The 15,954-nt window shown below is 37.9% G+C and overlaps 1 protein-coding gene across 34 annotated transcripts in view; it reads left to right on the plus strand.

Moving 5' to 3' along the window:
- RIMS2 (regulating synaptic membrane exocytosis 2) overlaps positions 1-15,954 on the plus strand; it is a 695,597-nt gene that overhangs the window by 458,686 nt on the left and 220,957 nt on the right. The window lies entirely within an intron of this gene.

Consider the following 15,954-nt stretch of genomic DNA (forward strand, 5'->3'; position numbering starts at 1 on the left):
AAGATTTTTCACATTTTGGGATCTAGCTTTTTGTCTCGACAGTCTTCAGTGACTTAACTTGATCTTGCCTTTTCTCTATTTATTAGATGATCTAGAAATTGTTGATTGTGACTGATCAGTCTGTAACAGTTTACTGTACAAAAAGATAATTTTTTATGATGGTAATTAAACAATGTGTGACGCAGGTTCACTATATCACTTTTTTTCTAAAAGCAAATGAAGAAAGAGTAAATATAACATTTTCTGAAGTTTTCAGTTGAGTGAAGGGCTGACACAAGAAGCAAAAATATGCATGCTCTGTGTTATCACGCAATGTTGCTTAAGCTCTCAGAAATGTTACTGTTATTGTAATCTTACTTGGAATACAAGAGTGATCTGGTAAATAAAACCCAGTAAAGATTATTCATAACTTGTGGTAATGCTTGAGGGTGGTGTAGGCTGTAGAATGTAATGCTGGATTGAAGCTTTACAAGCTATTTGGAATTTTATATTTGAGAGTCTTCAGAGTAAATTGTATATTTTTCATATTTGGTGCCATTACATGCTAATAACATCTGTGTAGTTGAGAGTTAGTTACATTGTCCTGTTGTGACCTTTTTTTCATTTTTCTCTACCTCTTTTGTGTTCAGTTTAACACTAAATGATTTCAGAGGCTGCAAAATAAATTTACCCAAGTGTTATAGCTACCCATTTCTGTTTTGCAATAGTAAAATCGATTGTAGTGATTAGAGAATATTTAAAATCTTACTCTGAGAGGAAAAAAAATCCTAATTAGGAATCTTTCCACCAGTGAATAACCATTCATTACTGTATATGCCATAATTATTATGATTTATGTGACTGTATTTTCAGGCTGAACTGTTTTAAGTGGGTGGATAAAGTTTTCACTTCATTGTTAAAGAGAGCTGATCTTTTTGTTTGGGTGATTTTGTTGTCGACGTTAGGCCTAATGGGAAAGTAAGTAAATTTATCTGGAACCTTAAGATGCTCACTTTGAGACAATAATTATTTAAAGACATAGAGTATCATTAGACTGTAAGCCCGTCAATGGGCAGGGATTGTCTCTACCTGTTGCTGAATTGTACATTCCAAGCGCTTAGTACAGTGCTCTGCACATAGAGCTCAATAAAGACTACTGAGTGAATGAATGAATTAGTTAATTAGAAGAACAGTTAAACAGTATAGTAGACCTAATTCACCTCCAAAAAGATAGCGGTTTACTTCCCAGGTAACCAGAGGAGAATCATTATACATTCAAGACAGATAATTTTCAAGTTCAAAAACTTGTAATTCAGTATTAGTAAGAATAGCCCATTATCATTACATCTCAGTGCAGTTAACTAATTGATGGTATTATTTGCATGAATGGTTCATGTAAATGTGACTTAATTGTGACGAGTCACAATTAGGGTACTGAAAAAGAGATAAAAGTCAAAAATGGCTTCCTCAGTAGTTTCAGCATACTACAAAAGTTTCTTTGTTACTTAAAAGAGAAGGAGCGTCATGGCCCCTGTGGGGAGTCAGAAAACTTGGTTTCTAATTACAGCTCCATCACTTGTCTGTTGTGTGATTTTGGGCAAGTCACTTCACCTCTCTGTGCCTCAGGTCCCTTGTCTGCAAAATGGGGATTCATTACCTGTCCTCATTCTTACTTAGACTGTGAGCCCCATGTATCTACCCTAACTCCTAGTCCAGTGCTTGACACATAGTAATTGCTTAACAAATACTATTACTATGATTATTGTTATCAATAATAATAGTAAAAGTGCGCTATCATTGAATGGCAGTTTGTATCATTTACTGCCTTTTAATGTGGAGATTAGAGGTTTTGCTAAGCTTGATATAGGATTGTGACTATAAAATTCCTCTGATGTTAGTCTTCTAATATTTTAAAGCTGACTATGGCTTGGATCTTCATAGCATAGTATGAAAGCATGTTTTTTTCAAAATTCTGATTCCAACTGATGGGTATATCAGAGTTTTGAAACCCACCTACTGTGATCATGTATTCCTTGCTGAGAGTCTCCCTGCCTTAGATTCTTCACTAAAGGTATTGCCTGCTAATTGTGCCTGAAAATCCGTGTCTTGTGAAAGTGAAAGGTACGAATTATAGACTTAGTGTATATAAGCAAATAATTTAATACTCTTACAATATGCTTTGCTTACCTGTGAAACGAGGCTAATGACAATGGCCAGGTGGTTAAGGCATTGGATTTGAAACCCAATGGGATCTCTCTGAGCAGGTTTGTATCCTGCTCACAGCAGTCTCAATTAGAGAAGCAGCATGACCTAGCAGATAGAGCAGGGGCATGGGAGTCAGAAGGATCTGGGTTCTAATCCGGATCTGCCACTTGTCTGCTCTGTGACCTGGGACAAGTCACCTAACTTCTCTGGGCCTCAGTTTCTCATCTTTAAAATGGGGATTAAGACACGTGGGACAGGGAATGTGTCTAACCTTATTAGCTTGTATCTACCCCAGCACTTAGGTACAGTGCCCAGCATATAGTAAGCACTTAAAAAATGTGACTAAACAAACAAAAAATAAAAGTAATGCATTGTAATGTTTCTAGGACCAACTATTTTAATATTAGTGAAACACAGAGAAACTGCATAACAATATGGTACATTAGATCACAGATTCTATTATTGTCTTCCCCCAAGCCCCCTATATTGTGAGCTGCTGGTGGTCTGGGAGTGTCTTTAATTCAAAGAGCCTAGAACAATAATGCATTCTTCAGATACAAATAGTTTAAAGCATTTACCTAAATAAGTCTATTGGTTATTACAGCACCACAAGGAAGAAGTTACATTAAGCATTAAGAAAGAATAATTTCATATGAAGTTTAAAGTTTAACAGTATATTAAACTTTTAATGTATGTTTTTAATCTTTATGCAAATCACATTTGCCCTTGTGAAAATACTACTTACATATATGATGAACTCCAGGCAGTTTCATAGTTTGTCCACTTCCTTTAAACTATTCAAATTGCCACAACTTCAAATTATTTTCCAGGGCAAATCCAGAAAAACAAAAAAAACAACTTTTATAGTTTAGACTGTGTAGATTAACTCATTTAGTAAATGGTTTCATTGTGTATATTAGCTTGTATTTTAGGCCAAAACTTAAGTTGTCTTAAAGTGATTATTAATATTAATCAGCTGAATAAACACCACCCTCTCTCACCAAAGAAGTTTCACTGCTTAGTTATTTGTTTTTGTGTGTCAGGAAGACTTGTCCCACAGCCCAGTGTCATGAAACTATGCAGCACTGATGAGTTTGTTCCCTCCTTCTAGATCTGCTGCTGGAAAATCTCTAAATTGTTCCATAGTGGCATTAAGGTCTAGGGAGTGCAGGTTAAGGCTAAAGTGGGCTGCCATGGTGCCTCTGGGTCACTACCAACTAGAGACCTGCTCCCTGGAATCTGCCTCATCTGAAGGAATGGGTTTGGAAGCCTGCCCTGTCTGCCTCTCCCTCTATACTGTAAACTCATTATGGGTAGGAAACATGTTCATGAATTCTGTTTTACTCTCCCAGGTGCCTAGTACAGTGCTCTGCACATAGTAAATGCGCAATTAATATGATTGATTAATCCTGTGTAGGGCAGAGAGATATGCAAGAGGTAGCAGCCATGTAACCAATAATGGCGGGGGGAGGGAGCATTCTCAGGAGTCAGGAGCATACCATTGAAGATGAAAAAAGAATTAACAGGACTCATGCTGTGCTCATTCTCCTCAGGGTCAACCTGCCCCTTGTCCCTCCCCTCACTCAATTTATGCACATTTATTTCATGAAACAATTGTTTAGACTTTCAAAACTCCAAAGAGGAAAAAATGATAGGTTAATTGTTGCAATTTGAGTTGCAATATTTTCCTAATGTTTGATGCAAAGCAATTTCATTGCAATTTTGAATCCAGATGACAATCATCACCCCAGATCCTCTCTTCAGAACCTTTTTAATGATTATGGATTATCATGGAGCCACCTACTAGCCACCCTTCCCATTTTGCCATGTGGCACTAAGGCAAAATTAGTAGGATGATTAGATTATTTAAAATTTCAAAGTACGCCTTCCCGATGAACTGAAAAATTAGATTCTGTTCTCTCCAGTGCATATTTATTCTTCGTAGCTATAGGGTTTTTCCATGTTCAACAGTTATAATACATTTCCTTTTAAATATCTGTGAAATTTGAAGAGACATTGGTCCTGCTGGCCAGGCTAAACTGGTCTGTCCCATTTCCTATAATCCAACCTCCCTGGGTTGGAGAGATCCAAATGACCTCATCAGCACTTCCCATCCCTTCCCCAGGACATCTTTTTAAGTACTGTGTGCCAGACACTATAGTGTGCTAGACTGTAAACTTGTTTTAGGTAGGGAATGAATCTGTTTATAGTTACATTGTACTCTTCCAAGCACTTAGTAGAGTCTAAGTGCTCGATAAATACAATTAACTGACTGACTAGATACAAGTAATTCAGACTGGACACAATCCCCATCTCACAGAGGACTCACAATATTAATCCCCATTTAACAGATGAGGTAACTGAGACACGGAGAAGTTAAATGACTTGCCCAAGGTCACACAGCTTATCTCATCTTTTCAAACTCTTGTTTTATCTTAGACTCCGTGGCAGCACTCGTCTTATTACAGGGAGGTTGGGGTGTGGAGACTGGTCTTCCTCTCACTTCTGGTCTTTAGAGGGTGGGGCTAGACACCTCCCCACCCTATGCCAACCCAGACATATATCTCCTTTGCCTTCTAACTTTTGAATGCTGCTTCTGTTGAGTATGTATTTGCATGGCTGTTTTAGACTTGAGTTATTGAACTCCGAAGCTTTTGCTCCAGAAGATTGAGATGATAGCTAGTCAGTGGAATCAATGAATCTCCAAAGGAGGGGTCAGAATTATCATCCTATAGTGAGAGCAGTACAGAGAGGAAGACAGGGTATAGCTGTTGGTCAAGATCCCTTAGCTGAGTCTGAAAAGACCCTCGAAATACTGGCTGAACCAAACTGCCAAACTGAATGGTCGCTCAGGACAAGGCACAGTCAGTACTGCAACTTGGACAGCATAGAGGAGCAGTGTAATGTGGTGGATAGAGCATGGGCCTGGAAGTCAGAAGGTCATGAGTTCTATTCCGGGCTCCGCCACTTGTCTGCTGTGTGACCTTGGGCAAGTCACTTCTTCTCTGGATCTCAATTACCTCATCTGTAAAATGGAGATTGAGACTGTGAGCACTACTTGGGGTAGGGTCTGTGTCCAACCCGAGTTGCTTGTATCCACCCCAGCACTTAATACAATGCCTGGCACATAGTAAATGCTTAACAAACACCATAATCATTATTATTATTATCACCACATAGGTAGATTGAGACTGAATTGTATTTAAAGCACTGAAATTTGGAGTTGCAAATCCCAAACTTGGATTAAATAATTCTCTTACAGGGTCACCTGGATGTGCAAGGTCAACTGGATGACCTAAGGGAAAAGGGGCTGGAAAAGGTTTTAAACTGAAAAAACACCACATTAGCACACACCAGCCTCCTTTTTAACTCATGTATAATTCAAGTTGGGAGAAAATGACCTCATCATATGGAAAATATCTTCCAGCACAGACTCAGACCATGTCAGGTTGTGGAGCAGGGCTAGAGAACACCAAGCAGGGCTCAAAACAGCACCATAATCTGAGGCTCTTTTGAGGATTTGTCTAGTTCCAGGCAGAGATGAGGCGGAGCACTTCCGTTATTGGCAAAGGTGGCAAATTCCTTCCACTGTGCCCCAGTAGCTTCTGGGAGATACAATCTCTTTTACTAGTCCTTTTGCCATCGCTTTCTAAAAAGTTTTTTAAAGTATATCGCTTCAGCTGGGACCTCAGTGTGTAACACTTGAGTGAGGATGTGAGTAAAGGACTTGTGTACGTGAGACTGATTTGTGTGCATATGTAAAATCTCTCTGGTCTTTAATTCTAACTCCTGGCAGTGTTGGGTATGTCTGCTATTTAATTATAATGCCTCCCACACATTTGGATAAAATCATACTCTGCAACAACATCTTTGAGTCTGAAGGACAACTATTGTAGCCTATCTTATTTATTTTGGATTAAAGGATATTCCAGGACTTGAAAGAGTTAATATAATGCCCCAAGGAACAAAATTACAAACAGGCAATGCATATTCTGCAGAAAATATAGCTCTCTAATGAATTAGTCAATGAGACTGCATAAAAAGTTGCTCACGATTTTGTGTGACCTATATTTTCACTTTATTATCGTGTAGGGCAATAGAAAATGTTTTTAATACAATTGAAGTATCTCCTATTGTGCTGTCAAAACCTTTCCCCTAAAATTAAAGTTAATTTAAAATTAAAAAGGAAAGGTTTGTGCATAGTTTGTTGGCCTTATCACCACTTCACAATTTAATCACTTTAAGAATTAAATATTTTCCAAAGTTCTCTGTTTAGAATGTTAGGTTTTTTCCAGGAATGTTCAAATAGTGCTTATATAATTTTATAGGGAACTTATTGAGGAAGAGATACCAACTTTTTATTCTCTCATACTTTTTTCTATGTATTTCATTATACTATCTTCTGTTCACTTGTATGATAATTGTATTTAATACTTAAAATTGTGTTTTCTTAGATCTGTCTTTTAACATGAATTTTGTTAAAATCAGTTATCCAAGCAATTAATAATAACTATTGTCTGTTTTTAATATCATGAAGCTAATGAGGACAGTCACAAGAGTACACCTGTGGATGGGACAGGCAAGTTCATATATAGCATGATTGGTTAATTGAACAAGTATGCCATCCTCATTACATATTAAGTACCTCAAAAAAACCCAACAACTTTTTGGATGGCATCACTGTGCTCATCTTAGAAAACTTCATGGGAAATCATTTTAATTTAATTACTTGTGTAATTAGATTTTTCTGGTTTACTTATACTGTGTGTGTTGCACACATGCCTGCCCAGTTATATAAAGATTTATTTGTAGTGTGTGGTTATATTTTCCTAGTGAGGGTAGCCTTTTTTCTGCTGCTCTTAGGCTGTTAGTCTAAAGATTTAATCACATCTGCTTATATTTAGTAACTGTATTGAAATATAATAAAGAAAAACTGCCAGGGGAAAATAAATCAGAAGGAAGATTGTTTATTAGTTTATTTTACATTAGCATTTTTATGTTTCAAAATATCTATTAAAATGGCGCAACTTTTAATTTCTAAGTAACAAATATGTCCTTTCCATTATTACCATTAGTTGTTTTAGCATTTTCACCTTATCTATAGTGGTGGAGTGTGAACATTCTTACTGGATTCATGTAAAATATCAAGCTTAATGCATGGATTTGATTTTTCTAGCATGTGATATCTTTTGTGGAGTGCCTGCTTTGTTATTGAGGCTATTGATAGACAAGTTATTAATCACTATTGTCTGTTTTTGATATCATAAAGATAATGAGGAAAAACAGCAAAGCCCACCTGTTAATGGGAAAAAAGGCAAGTCATTAGTGATTAACTGGATGTTTATAATTTACATATTCTTATTTTGTTATATATGTGCTTTATGACTTAAAGTTAGAAGGAATATTCTTATCTTTTCATTTTCTATTTCTGAATTGAATTTTACTACATCTACTAGATTTGAATTCTGTTGTTATAATGAGCTTACATTTTGTGTTTTACATGTTCCTAGAAGAAGAATATACACATGCCATTTATTTTTAATCATATATAATGTGAATAATGTGAATGTGGATAGGATTATGTAGAGGACTGATCATTAAATTATACTCAGAAGATATCAGAGTAACAGGTGTGATCTTTGTTACTTTGGGATAGCTGAAATTGCAACATTTGGCTTGACTTTTCACTTGACTTCTACTGGCACTACATAGTAAAATGTGGGAAATGGTCTTCTGGACCTTGCAAAACCTCTAGTTATTCATTTGACTGCAGACCTGTTCTTTCTTTCCAGACTGTTTACTAGTTCTTAGAGAATTGAACGTCCAATCTTTGACTCCAGAAATTCTTTGCTTGTCATAGGGTCCAGTGCAATCAGATTAATTAGTTTAATTTCTTTAAAGATCTAAGTGACAAGACAGTTAAAGTGATCTTGCTGTGTGAAATATTTCAGAATACAAAAGTCAGTAATGTTGAAAACTTAAATTTTTCAGGTGATTTCCCCCAACAAAAAATATTTCTGTACTGCTGACTTCCACATCCATGCATATCTGTGAGACTAGAGATAAAAGGTGTAAAGTATTTAAATGTAATGACATACCTAGAAACCAGAACCAAGAAGCTGTCATTTGGCTGTGGAAATTACCCTTGGAAATCCTCCACCCCCGCCCCCCCCACCCCTCCATATCTCACTTAGGAATTTTCTTTGTTATGATTGTTGACATTTGTTGAGCACTTAAAGTGGGGTTTTTTCTATCCTCTATTATCAATCATCATCAATGGAATTTATTGAGCACTTACTGTGTGCAGATCACTGTACAAAGTTCTTGGGAGAGTACAATACAATAGAGTTGTTGAATATGTTCCCTATTCACAGAAAGCATACAGTCTAGTACAGTTTACATTATGCTATCAGAAGAGAAGTAATTCCGAATCAACCACAGTTGAAAGTCAGTTTAATATTTTGATGTTACCTTGAGGTGAAGTAGCAGACATCAATATTCAAAACAAGAGCTTGGTAGTCCATTCCAAAAACAGGTCCCTGACTTTTATTGTATGGATGTTAAACCCCTTTTTTCCCCATTTCACTGTTTCCACTACCAGATTCCTGTCTCAGTTCTCCACAATATTCTCTCAATGTACGTCACTCAGTTTCCTCACTGAAAATATTTAACAGCCTGGGCAAAGCACTGGAGGGTAAAACTGGTGGCTTATGGACCCGTATCTGTTTATATAAATCAATCAATCTATTTCTTGAGTGTTTACTGTGTGCAGAACACTGTACTAAGTGCTTGGGAGAGTACAATATAGCAGAGATGGTAGACACATTCACTGCCCACCAGGAGTTTGCAGTTTAGTGGGATGGACACATATGCAGACACACACGGTCTTTTTACACAGACTTTCAGAAATTAAATCTGATACCTAATGAGTAGAGGCTTAAATCGCCATTCCCTGATTCATTAAGATGAATTCTATAATTTTATCAAGGTTCATAATTTATAGATCACAGGTCATGGGTCCAAATAACAGAGCTTGGGGCTTTTGAAAGCCCAGTTAAGCTTGCTCATCTAGTGGAAAGTGGATGGACCTGAAAGTCAGAGAACCAGGGTTCTAATCCTGGCTCTGCTATTTGTTTGCTGTGTGACCTTGGGCAAATCACTTCACTTTTCTATGCCTCAGTTTTCTCATCTGTAAAATGGCCATTCAATGCCTGTTCTCTCTCCCATTTACATTGTAAGCCTCATATAGGAAGGGAATTGTGTCCAACCTGGTTATCACATATCTATCCTAGGGTTAAGTGCGTGTTAAGTGCCACTCTTATTATCACAAATAGATGCACAAGTTATTTACCCTGGCCACAAGACGCTTACATCTTCTAGACTGTAAACTTGTGGGCAGGGAAAATGTTTCTGTTTATTGTTGTATTTTGCTCTCCCAAGCGCTTAGTACAGTGATCTGTGCACAGTAAGTGCTTAATAAAAATAATTGAATGAATGAATAATGGAAGAGACAGAAATAGAAAATTCACAAACAGTAGAATTAAATACAGTTGAATGTTCAATTGAATATACACATATGCAAGTCACTGACTGTATTATAATTCTTTGCATTTGAAGAAACTGGTGCTGATGGTTTAGGGAAATGACTTTAAAGTTCAATAGATGTTCTTCAGTCTTGGAGAAATGGAGAAATGGTTAACCTGCCATTGTGTCCACTTGATAGACATTCTATTTAAATTATGTTACTGTTTGCCTCATGGATTATACTGATCCCTTTGCCATCCTATTTCTTCTTCCTAGTGTAGGAATTGTGACCTCACAGGGCCCAGTTAACTGGACAGATTTATTTGAAGCTTTTTTTTGTTTGGTATATGTGGAGTGTTCACTATATGCCAGGCACTGTACTACGTTCTATTGTAGATAATAATAATTCTGGTATTTAAGTACTTATGTGCCAAGCACTGTTCTAAGTGCTGGGGTAGATACAAGGTAATTAGACTGTCCTGCATGGGGCTCACAGTCTCAATCCCCATTTGACACATGAGGAAACTGAGGCATAAAGAGTTATGGGGCTTGCCCAGGGTCACACAACAGACAAGTGGCAGATCAGGATTAGAATCCAGGTCCTTTTAAATCCTAGACCTGTGCACTTTCCATTAGGCCATGCTGCTTCTCGTGGCTATTCCGATGTTGCATCTCCCTCCTCCAAGGGGCCTTTCCCAATTAATTGCACTATATAAGATTAGATTAGAATTTCCCTACATTGTATCTTCCAGATGCCATGTCAGCCCTTCTGCACCACCTCAGCACTTAGCCTCTAAGAGCAGCTTGGTCTGGTGAAAGGATCACAAGTCTGAGAATCAGCACATTCTAATCATGACTCCTCCACTTGTCTGTTTTTTGAGTTTGGGCAAGTCACTTAACTTCCTTGTGCCTCAATTTCCTCATCTTGTAAGAGGGGCAGACAGGACCTGTTCTCCCTCCCCCTTAGACAGTGAGTCTCTAGTGGATCAGGACTCTGTCTGACCTCCTATTACATTTTATCTATCCCAGAACTTATTCAGTGACTGGCCCATATTATCGGTTTAATGAATACCACTATAATTATATTATCATTGATATTATCATAATCATCATTATTACCATTCAGTCAATCATATTTAATGAGTGCTTACTATGTGCAGAGCACTGTACTAAGCACTTGGGAGAGTACGATACAACAATAAAAAGACACATTCCCTGCCCACAACTTCGACAGATATCCTCCTTCCATCCACGTCCTCCAGTCTCTTCCAAAAGCCCTTGTAACATTATTTCCATTGAACTGTCATTAGTTATTTTTTAAAAATTATTTTTCCCTCCTTCCTTTAGATTGTGCATTCCTTAACGTCAAGAGTTCAGTCTCCTACTTCCTTTTTAAGGGGTCATAATACCTGCTAGAGTTTCCTTAGAAGACTCTCAATATATTTCTACTCTAATGCAATACCCTGTGTTATGGCAAAATGTGTAATGTTCACAGTTCATTCATTGTAAATGAGTGGCTTTGGAGCTTGTTCAGAGATATCTCCTGGACAGTTTTCAATCCAATTCCTTTTTTGTTATGTCAATAAGAAGCAGTGTGACCTAGTGGATAAAACATGGACCTGGGAGTCAGAATGTCATGAGTTCTAGTCCTGGCTCCACCACATGACCTTGGGCATGTCACTTCACTTCTCTGTGACTCAGTTACCTAATCTGTAAAGTGGAGATTAAGACTCTGAACTCCATGTGAGACAGGGACTGTGTCCAACCTGATTACCTTGTATCTACCCCAGCACTTAGTACAGGTCCTAGCACAGAGTAAACACTTAACAAATGCCATGATTATTGTAATTATTGTTATTATTACTAAGCAAGTTGTTTATAGCCTTACTCATGATTATTTTACTCTATTAAATACTTGTAGAATTACAAAAACACAAAGAAATAAATACTGTGCTTCAGTAAAATAATGCTAAGGCAAAAGCTCACATACACACAACCCTTCTTTTCCTACATCAACTGTACTTTTATGAACTTGTGGTTACATTTTGCCCAGAACATACTCATGTTATGTGAAGAAAGTTAGAAAGTTCTTTAATACTTCTACCACCTTATATTCAAATTGTGCAAAAAAAATACTATAACAGAAATGACATGAGGATGATGTAACAAAATTAATAAATTTTGTTTCTCCTTTATTAATCTTAGGTAGATGTTAATACTGAAAACCATGATTTTAAAACTGAATGATTTATCTCAAATTGGGAATTGACTATTGCTTTAATTTATGCCCAAATGTTTATCACACTGTATGTATATAAGGTAATGTCTGTTCTTTATCATATTTAAAGTTACATATCCATGATTTGGGGGGCAAGAAGGAGAGAAAAATTACCAACCTAAATCTATTTTCAGTTGAAACTTGATTGAGGAAAGTGACTTTTAACAATTTTTAAAGCAATAAGTTCGCAATACAAAGTAATAAAATTGAATGAAAGGAACAATAAGAAGTTTACTGTAGATTAAAGATGGCTGCCTGGGAAAGGGTGAAGGAAAATGAGATGTGTTGGATAATAATAATAATAGTAATGGTGATGGTATTTTTTAAGTGCTTACTACGTGCCAAGTACTGTTCTAAGAGCTGGATAGATATAAGGTTATCCAGATTTTCTCACGTAGGGCTCACCATCTTAATCCCCATTTTAAAGATGAGGTAACTGAGGCACAGAGGAGTTAAGTGACTTGTCCAAAGTCACACAGCTGATAAGTGGCAAAGCCGGGGTTAGAATCCACGACTTCTGACTCCCAAGCCCGTGCTCTTTCCGCTAAACCACAGTGCTTCTGGGTAGCACTATACAACTTGGTAATGATCCTTCTAACTGATGAGACATAATATAGATGATGGGGAATCATCATGGTGATACAGTACAGGGCAGCAGGAAGAAAATATGACTCTTATAGAGGTTGTGGAATTTGTTGTGGGGAATAATACTGGAAACAGTAAAGCTGTCATGTACATAACCACAATTTATTTTAATGTCTGTCTCTGCTATAGACTGTAAGTTCCTTATGGGCAGAGAACATGTTTACCATCTCTAGTGTATCATATTCTCCCAAGTGCTTAGGACAGTGCCCGGCACATAGCAAGCAATCATTAAATACCACTGATCAGTCATTGAAATTGTGACAGTTTTGATCTAGCTCCTGTAACACTTATAGTTTCGTTACAATTATAATGCAAATTAAAAAGGGAAGATGTAAACAAATTACTATTGTGCTTTGAGCATTTATTTTCCAATCTAGTGAAAGACCTAAAGGTTCCTAAGAGTAGAATTGATTGGGTTACCTTGCTTTTTTCTAATAAACTTTGTCTTCATAAAGTAATTATTTTGTATGGTAAATGATTCAGGAATTTGTAAATACTCCTTGATTAAGAAACAACCAGCGTGGCGCAGTGGAAAGAGCACGGGCTTTGGAGTCAGAGGTCATGAGTTCGAATCCCAGCTCTGCCACTTATCAGCTGTGTGACTGTGGGCAAGTCACTTAACTTCTCTGTGCCTCAGTTACCTCATCTGTAAAATGGGGATTAAGACTGTGAGCCCCACGTGGGACAACCTGATTCCCCTGTGTCTACCCCAGCGCCTAGAACAGTGCTCTGCACATAGTAAGCGCTTAACAAATACCAACATTAACAACCAAAAAATAGTGGCACTATTAAGTCGGTATACCATGGCAATACAATAAGGATGAAAATTCTCAAAGTAGGATGGCTTGCACTTTAATTATCATGGCTTGCAGTGTATTGATGCTTTCAATTGGATTTCACACTGTTGCTATATGCCACAAAATCACATATCTGCATACGATCTTGAAGTACCTGTAGCAGTTTTAAATTACACCCCTATGGCCCATTCTCCCAGACTGAACCAATCCCTCCAAAAGGTTTCAAGCCTTTGTATATCATCTTGAGATAATACCTAACTCCGTGTGGGTAGACAGGAGCTGCAGTAGCTGTAGGAAGCCAATCAATCAAAGGTATTTATTGAGTGCTTATGGAGTGCAGAGCACTGCAATAAGCACTTGGGGGAGTCCAATATAACAGAGTTGGAAGACGTGTTCCCTGCCCTAAAGGAATCGTGGGGAGCTTAGGGTAGATAAGGTAGTAGGGGAGATTAAAAAACCCATGGTGGAAAGCCTGACTTCTTTCCAGCTCCTTGCCATTGTTCCATTTTTCTCTTGGTTGACAGCCTTCTCAGGCCTTAGCTAGATGATGGATACTAGTTGACGACCTGCAGTCTTGTAACCAACAGTCATCTCTGTTGTACTATTTTTAAAAAATGCTATTTAACCTCTTACTATGATCATCAGTGCTATTTATTGATACTACATCCAGATCACTGTATTAAGTGCTTGGGAGAGTATACAGCAGTGTTGGCAGATACCTTCCCTGTCCACATCAGACTTAACCTATGTGAGAGTCAGTCATTAATATAAATGAATAATATATAATATGTGCCAGGCACTGTACTCAGCACTAGAGTAGATACAACATAACCAGGTCAGACTCAATCCATATCCCACATGGAGTTTACAGTCTTAATCCCCATTTTACAGATGAGGTAATCAAGGCAGAGAGAAGTTAAGTGACTTGCCCAAGGTTCACATAGACAAGTGGTCGAGCCAGGATTACAACCCAGGACCTCTGGTGCCCTGACCCATGGTCTTTCCAGTAAGCCACACTGTTTCTCCATAAATATAGTTGATGATGATTCTAAGGTAGACAGGAAACTTGTATTCATATGTCTTTTCTTATTTTCTACTGAATAACATAGGAAAATGAGAGAGGAATGTTTAGAGATTATCAGTAAAAAATTTTGGAAAATGTCCTCACTATGTTATCAAGAGAAGCAATATTATTATCCTTAAACAGTTCTTTGGATGATGTAGGAAGTTAATATGTATTTTTAAAATGTATCACAGTTGAATGGAAAGAATCAGTCATATTTACAAGATTTTTCTGAAAGCTCTCCTGTCCACCTAGTTGTGCAAAGTATGCAGCGGAGAAGCAGCGTGGCTCAGTGGAAAGAGCACGGGCTTTGGAGTCAGGGCTCATGAGTTCAAATCCCAGCTCTGCCACTTGTCGGCTGTGTGACTGTGGGCGAGTCACTTAACTTCTCTGTGCCTCAGTTCCCTCATCTGTAAAATGGGGATTAAGACTGTGAGCCCCATGTGGGACAACCTGATTCCCCTATGTCTACCCCAGCGCTTAGAACAGTGCTCTGCACATAGTAAGCGCTTAACAAATACCAACATTATTATTATTATTATTATTATTATTATATGTATCCACTTATGGTTTGTCTTTTGCCCTTTACCTAGAAAGAGGACAAGACCACTCCCCTTTCCCTCCATCTGTCCAAAGCCACTTTAAAGTCACATTCAAAATGGAAAAAAAAAAATTGGATGAGAGCACAGCCTTAGCTACTGCTAATAAAGTCTCAGAGTTTTCCTGTTCAGGGATTCATCTCCCAGACCTGTGCCCAATCCAATGCCCCTGACCACGGGGATATTGGATGAGAGTCTGCAGTTAACTTAGCATGGCCCATCGCCACTACTGCAAAACTAACTGCTGGCTGCAGAGCACAGCTTTATCTCATCTTCCTGATTCTGAACAAAAGTCATGGGAAACACATTCAGCCCCAGTCTGACCCCTTGTTGAGGGTGTGTTGCACACAGTAAGGATTCAAGAACTACTACTGACGGATTGACTACCATTTGACAGTACTCTTTGTGTGCAAGCAGCCCTATTCAGAGAAGCAGTATTCACTCCAAATGGTGAGGAGACAGAAAGTTCAGCTACTGTATTTTCATAGGTACATTGTGCATGTACGTGGATGTTAACTCACCGTCAGCACCTGCATCTTTGAACACAAAGAACAACTCTCTTACTTTTACTACTCACAGTGTAGAAGTCACTTCACAGTAGTAAGTTGTACTGACATGATTCTTCATATTCATGTTATTAGGCAGATATCATAGGTATGACTCCACGCAGGATTGTGTAATCCTTAGGGAATGACTCCTTGTTTTCAGCCAGTTAGCTACTGGGACAAGAGATGAGCATCACTTTATCCTCTCCTAAACTCTACAAGAGGTGTAAAGTGACTATCTCTAATTTCCCTAGCTCCTAGATTGTGGAGCAACTAGAATATGGAAGTGGGGACAGGATCTAATTCCAAACCACAAATC

The sequence above is a fragment of the Ornithorhynchus anatinus genome, chromosome 4 (assembly GCF_004115215.2).
Source record: "Ornithorhynchus anatinus isolate Pmale09 chromosome 4, mOrnAna1.pri.v4, whole genome shotgun sequence".
Classification (NCBI taxonomy): domain Eukaryota; kingdom Metazoa; phylum Chordata; class Mammalia; order Monotremata; family Ornithorhynchidae; genus Ornithorhynchus; species Ornithorhynchus anatinus.